Source organism: Pyrus communis, chromosome 15, assembly GCF_963583255.1.
Source record: "Pyrus communis chromosome 15, drPyrComm1.1, whole genome shotgun sequence".
NCBI classification, from domain to species: domain Eukaryota; kingdom Viridiplantae; phylum Streptophyta; class Magnoliopsida; order Rosales; family Rosaceae; genus Pyrus; species Pyrus communis.
In genome coordinates, this window is record NC_084817.1 from 16,962,242 (window position 1) to 16,969,775 (window position 7,534).

At 37.2% G+C, this 7,534-nt stretch overlaps 1 pseudogene; it reads left to right on the top strand.

Annotated features, from left to right (window-relative positions):
- The first annotated feature begins 3,787 nt into the window (after positions 1-3,787).
- Positions 3,788-6,550, top strand: LOC137717110 (glycine-rich protein 2-like; annotated as a pseudogene).
- The last annotated feature ends 984 nt before the right edge of the window (positions 6,551-7,534 follow it).

Genomic DNA, 7,534 nt, shown 5'->3' on the forward strand with positions numbered 1-7,534 from the left:
TGAAAATATTAATACTCATCCACATAACATATCTTTATTCATTAAATTAAATATAAAGTCCACAAAATCTTATTTAAAAAAAAAAAAAAAAAACAATCTTCATCAACTTCAATCCTTCCTCGCTAGCAACACATCAAACTTCCACTACCGGAAACTTTGCTTGAAAAGCCCATCCACATAAATCCGTTGCTTCTCATCGGTTTCATCAACATCCCACTGAACCTACATTAATGCCAATAACAATAAATTAGTAATTTAAAAAATATTAAGTTTTAACAAAAATAATTGTGCATTATTTACCACAAACTTACCGATAACTCTCCCAACATGGACTTCTTCAACTCCTCAAGGACCTTTTTCCAAGACTCAAACTCGACAGAACAATCCCTCCAAACCAAATTTCCAATGTCATACATAAATTCAACATACGCCTCAGCCATATTTTTACCTTCAAAGTACGGCACTTGCTTCCGTCAATACCTCTCTAATCACACTACAAGTTTCTTTTTGCCAAAACCATCTTCAGAATCGGCCGTTCTTTTTTAAACAAAATTTTTTTGAAAATAAGGGATCTGAAACTGTGTTTATATAGCACTAAGGCACCTTTGCGCGATGAACATATTCGTCGCACAAATCCCCAAATTCGTCTCGCAAAATGCGTTATAAATGCGCAATAAATTGGAAGGTTTGAACGCAGTCTAACCGTGCTTTGCGCGACAAACACATGGATTCGTCATGCAAAGATGTCTTACGCAACAAAGGTACCGTCGCTCAATATATTGCGTGACGAGATAGATAAAATAATTGTAATTACAAAGTTTACGTAAACACAGATATCTATGTTTACGTAAACTTTATAATTACAAACAAATATTCATAAAATATTTGATACCTTAAATATTTATTCTAAAAATAATTAATACTTTAAATATTTATTATATAAATAATTAATACCTAAAATATTATTCTATAAATAATTAATACCTTAAATATTTATTCTATATATAATTAACGCCTTAATCCATACAATTATTTTCAGCATAAGTACGATATTGTCATACAAAAAAAACCCGATAGGAATTGAAACTAATTAAGTCCAAATACATAACTTATAAAAAATAAATAAAAAATAAAAAAAAAGAAGAAAAAACTTAAATTTAAATATTGTTATACAAAACATAAATTTAAAACTACTATTTGGATGGTCCTGGTCCATTCCGCAAGACTTCCTAATTCCATCGATTATAACCTCCCTCCAACACATTATCCATCAAATGTTTGTTCGTATCATCATCAAGAGTATACTTACATTGTTACACATACATGCAAATAATTAATTCCAACATATAACTAAAAATTTCACAAACTTAATTATTAATCCATTAACAATATACTTACTAATAGTTCATCCATCATAGCCTTCTTCACATTCCCGGGCACATTTTCCCAAGAACGCCACTCAGCAGTGAGACAATTATTCCCCATGGCTATAGCGATCGCATGTGCAAACTCAAAATGTTCCCTCAACTCATGTGAGTTGGCTTCGCATACACTCTCATCCTTGCTTTTATCCACCATCCCAGCACGAACAGAATTTTGAAGAATAAGGAGAATAGAATTGTGAAGAATCAAGACAGCAGAAGTGCATATCTATAGGAAGGTTAAGACCTTTGCGTGATGAAGCCTTTGTCGCGCAAACACCTATATTAAATGTGGTATTGATTCCTCTGATTCACCTGCAGTAAATGGTCAAAATTGACTGGATCTTACGCGACGAATCATTGGTCGCGCAAATGCCCCCTTTTCGTTGCGCAAGTTTTTCGCGCCAAACTAAACTACCCTGCGTTTTCTTGCTGACTTTACGCAACTCCAACAATTATTCGTCGCACTAAGTACTCTTGCGCGACGAATGTCTTCGTCACGCAATTTTTTTTTTCTTTTATCTTTTCTATTTTGTGTGATGAAGTATATTTTTAGTTGTGCAAGTACGTATTGCACGACGAAATACTCATCGTCGCGCAAAATATCGTCGCATAAGCTGTTTTTTCTACTAGTGTAGCGCAGCTCACATGATGTAGTACTAGAATGTAAAACCTAAACCTAGCCTGTTCCATTGTCTAAATATATCTGCAATGGATTTGTGTGCCTACATAAATTAATGAGCATTGATTCCTTATAATAACGATTTGAGATTTAATGTTGAGATACCTTCTTGTTGTATCCTACATTTTTTGACCCACTACTGCTGCAGGATACCGTATTACATACTACTATTATAATATTTTCGGAAACTTTATACTTGTTTAACAGCAAGGGGTTACACATTTTTGAAAATGGTTTACAAAACTTTATTTTTCAGGCCCACTCACCCTTTTTTTTTTTTCAGCCCTCCAAGATTTTAGTGGTAAAGATTTTGTGACGACGAGGGTTGCTGGTAAAAGCTGTTATGTAGGAGACTTCTCTTTTCGGTATAAATGTCCTTAGTTTTCTTTTACTGCTATTTATCTATGCTCTGACATCACTTGTGTGATATGGGTTCAATCATGCTCACATGCGCACTCTAATTAGTCAATTTTAGGTTTTAATTTATTCACATTTTCCACATCACTATACTTTATGGCTTCATCACCTTCTAGGTTTTTTGGGCAAGTATGATTGGATATGGTAATCATTGATGAGCCATTCAATTCTTGGAGTTGAAAAGAACGACTATAACCAATATTCCAATTGCTAGAAATCATAAGAGCTACGTTGATGGTGATGAATGTTGTTGCTGCAAAGAAATGGAACTCTTATTGATACCTTGAAAAGGAGAATGAATGAATAAGTGATTGAAGATGGGAAGTGAAGGAAAAAATTTGTCTAATTAAGAATATTTGATGATCCAAACATACATAATAACTCTTAAAGTAAGCATGTACTAAAAAACAATTCTATAACTCATGAAATTCAAAACCTAGTGTTGGTGAACCAAGACTCTTTACAAATTAAAAAAATAAGAGTTTAGAGTTTTCATGTCCTTGAAGCTCATCATTGTGTTCACAAGGTTATCACCTAAGCATAAGGTTTTTAAGTTTTCTCCAAGCGTCTTGGATGCTTGCTTGTGTTTGATCATCACCGCCACATCGAAACGAAGTTCAAGTCCTTGAATCCCCTTTTATCCCAATTCCAATACCTCCAGAGACAAGGTGTCTACCCAGACCCATTGTGGTGTCTTCTGAAGCTAACACTCATTTGTAATCTCCGCTTGTGATTAGGCCTTCAATAATTCATGTTGCCCTTCTAGCAGATGCTAGTCGAATTCGAAATGTGGATTTTGCCCAACTCTACTTGGAGCCGCAATTGCCTCGGCAGACTACAAGGGAGTTTATACGTCCTTTAAGTATGTCACGATGCGATATCAAGCCAAAAAAAAAAAAAAAAAAATTGAAATGTCTAACTTTTTTCACGTAGAGCGGATTTTCCCTTATGACAAAAAGAAATCTAAACTTTTTTGGTCAGGCTCACGAAAGTCGATATGAGGTAACGCTTCAATCTCTTTTTATGAAATGACTTTGGTAATTTTCCTTTCATTTTTACTTGTGTTGATTAGACATACGATCGTCGGATGCGGCTCTCTTTACACGAATCAAAGGCTAAACTGCAACTCAAGTAATAATTGCATACTCAATCAGCCGAACTCAGGAGGGTACATGGGGAGTGATGTGGGTGTGTTGTGTCACTGGTGTTGTGGAATTCGAAGACATAGAGAGAATAGGTAGGAGGAAGGAGATCGAGAGAATCAACTATGGCGGAAGAGTCGAGACTTAAAAGCAAAATGAGGTGAAGTCGAGAGAGAATAGTTGATTTGGATTATACGGTTGAGATTAAATCTTAACCAAATAAGACGGCTATAATAATTCTATATCTCTCAATCCACTCTTCCATCCTTTTAGGGCTAATTTGGTATAGTTGTGTTTTTTTTTTAAAAACTATTTTACTGTGCAGTGAGAATAAACAGTTGTAAAATAAAGTTATTGAATATTTGGTAAACTTTTTTTTTTTGTAAAAATGCTTTTAACAAAAAAAAAAAATCGTTAAGTGTTTGGTAAAATTTTATATAAATTGCTATGAATATGCTAAATGACTAATAAGGATATGATATTTAATATGCTATAATAATTGTCAAAGACAATATTAAAACAAAGATATTGTAAAATATGTGAGAATGTACTTATCTTTTGAAAATTTCATTAATAGGCACTGATTACCATGCATTATGTTTCCGATTTTTTAATAAGCTGCTTTTATTAAAAACATCATATTTCTCTTAATTGTAAGTGTACGAATTTAGATTCGCTTTTTTGTTATTGCAAGTTCGAAGTAAAAGTTGGACACTACGCTGAGGTGAGACGGTAGCACCAAAATTAGTCATCCTCGTCATCCTATCCGTTTCCTTTGTCCAAAACAAATTGACGTGGAAGACTCCAAGGGGGCGTTTGTTTGCCCTTACTAAGTTGGACTGGACTGGACTGGACTAGCTATTAGTCCAATACTGTATTTGTTCCATGCTGGGACTAACATTAATGAGACTAAAGGAGACTAGCATGGACAAAACCCTTCACTAAGAGGTCTTAGCGAAACCCCCCAATAACCATGGGACTAGCTAATACTATCATCTTTTTCTCATCCTCATCATGCTCAACGACCACTCCCGACAGACTCCTCGTCATCTCCGGTCACCTAGATCAATCATTAACTTTCCGACTCTCTTTCAAATCAATTTCAGAACCAACTTTCATATAAAATATACCAAATTGAAGCTGGGAGTGACAAGATTACGATTTTACCTAAATCGAGGCTAAAATGTGGTCGAATGTGGTCGGAAAATGGCCTGGAAGTCTCGGCCTATTTGGGCTTCTTCAAATCCATGACATATTTGAGCATTCAAAGCTAAGATCTCGGTCCAGGGATGGTGATGAATTTTTTGGCGGTGCTAACTTCATCCAATTTAACGAGGGTTGGTCGGAAAACACATTGGGAAACCTGCAACTCGTCGGGAAAATTGAAGTCGTGAGGTTCTGTTCGAACAACGCATATCTAGAGAGGGAGGGAGGACAGAGAAATAGAGACTGGAATCAATAAGGAGTTTGACCAGGAATGAGAAAGAGACATGAATTGAGAGGGCTAAGAGGAAAAAAAGAGGGAGAGGGTGGGACGATGAGAGAAGAGGAAAAGAGTGGGACGGAAATGGTAGGAAAAGATGGAGAAAAAGATAAGATCATAATAAAATATTAATAATTTATATATTAAATAATATAATATTAGAATTTGTTATTATCCAGCTTCTTAGTCCAATACTGCACCAAACGCTTCACTAAGTTAGTCCAGTTTAGTCTAGTTTAAGCCAGTCCAGCTTAGTCCTTGAAGCTAATCCAGTCTGAGATAGTCCAGCACAACAAACGCCCCCCAAATGGATAATAGGATAAAACCTAGACAACTCAACTCCTTTCCCCAAGTGGCAGCCAACCATTGGTTGAGGTAACCAAGCGGGTCCCACGCACAACTTTCTTTAATTTTCATTCAATGAGAGATTGTGATGGTGTAAAATTTGTGTATTAAAAAATTAATAGCTTAAAAAATCAAATTTCTCATTACTTATATAAAAATACATGTACCACATATTTCCGTCACAATAAAAAATTTCTTCAAATATTGAAAAACAGCTGCAGAGGAGAGAGCAGGTCTGAGAGAGTCAATTATAGGACAGTTAGTCCACTCCATCGCAGATAACTAAAAAACATTTTGTAACATAGAAGCTTCTAGATCCATCTCATCCATTGCGAACGGCGCGAGATCCACGGGCACGGTCAAGTGGTTCAGCGCGCAGAAGGGGTTCGGCTTCATAGCTCCGGACGACGGCAGCGAGGATCTATTCGTCCACTAGACCTCGATTCAATCCGACGGCTTCTGGACCCTCTTGGAGGGCCAAACCGTGAGTTCGTCATCGATTTCGGTGAGGACTGACGCACAAAAGCCGTCGACGTTGTCGGCAATATCACTGAATCCCCCCATCCGGGCTTTGACCGAGGCCGCGGACGTGGCGGATATGGCCGGAGAGGCGGGGGAGGTGGTTATGGAAGGTTAGGTGGAGGCCCTGGAAGGTATAATGCAGCGAGAGGAGGCGGAAGGCGTGGCCGTTACGGAGGAGGTAGTGGGGGTCGCGGCAGTGAATGCTACAATTGCGGTGGCATTGGCCATTTGGCGAGGGAGTGTCGTCCCGAAATTTGGCGGCGGTGGACGCGGTGGTCGGGAATATGGTGGTAGAGAAGTGGGCGTGGCGGTGGATGCTATAATTATGGAGAAGGGCATTTGGCAAGGGAATGTCCCAATGATCAGAAATGAGGATTTGGAGCGTATAAAATCCTGTGGTTTCCTGCGCTCTATTAAGTTTTGTATGATTATTTTGCATATGTTAGATTAGATGGCAGTTGTTTGCTTCTTCTCCCATTCATTGTTTTTCGGTTCCTCAATTTTTATACCTATTTTTGTTGTTCAAATATGGAATCTATGAAAGCTGAAATTAATGATCATGTTTTGGTGTCATTTTTACCACTTGAATTCGTTTGTTCTTTGAATTAGTTTTCCTTCTTCTCGCTTTTATTACCGTTGAACTGGATTTTTGTTGGATCTTGTAGATTATACTTCGAGCAATGTTATTTAGACACACAAAACTGATTACATTATTGGCATATTTTTTAGGCACGTTGCAATTACAATGGTACGACTCAACAGTGTGACCAATTTTGAGTGTCGATGGGATTTGATGAATTTGAGTAATCGTAATTGGGTATTAGGGGGTGTTTGTTTGGCCTCAATAAGTGGGACTGGACTAGACTGGATTAAGTATTTAGTGTATCCCATGTTCGGTGGGTAGAGGGACTGAGTTTAATGGGATAAACCCGGACTCGCTCAGACAAAGTCCTTCGCTAAGAGTTCTTCGCAAGGACCCCCAATTTTCACGGTACTACTAAGCCCAGAGAAAGAGAAATTCGTCGCTCGTCTGCGAGAGAAGACGTCATACTCCTTCGCACTCGTCATCCTCGCCGTCCTCTGCGTCCTATTCGCCGTCCTCTGCTTCTCGTCAGGTAAATTTCGAATCTGATGATTTTCTTCTTCAATTTTCTTTTGCTGATCGTGAACGACTTCGATATTGTCTGGTAAATTATTATTGGGTTATGAACAACTTCGTTGTTTTGGTTTGAAAACTTTTCAATAACTTATCTGAGCAGTTGAAAATAAATTAGGGTTTTTATTTTTAGGTTCAAATTGATTTTAAAGTTTGGGTTTTACTGGAGTGGATTTGATATATATATATATGTGTGTGTGTGTGTGTGTGTGTGTGTGTGTGTGTGTGAATTTCATCTAATATTTGTTCTGCCATCGTTGAATTTCAACTAATAATTGATATGTATATAGTCTATGATTGTATGTGTCTGTATGTATGTATGTACTCTGTGTGTGTGGGTGTCTCATTCCATATAGGTATGCTGAT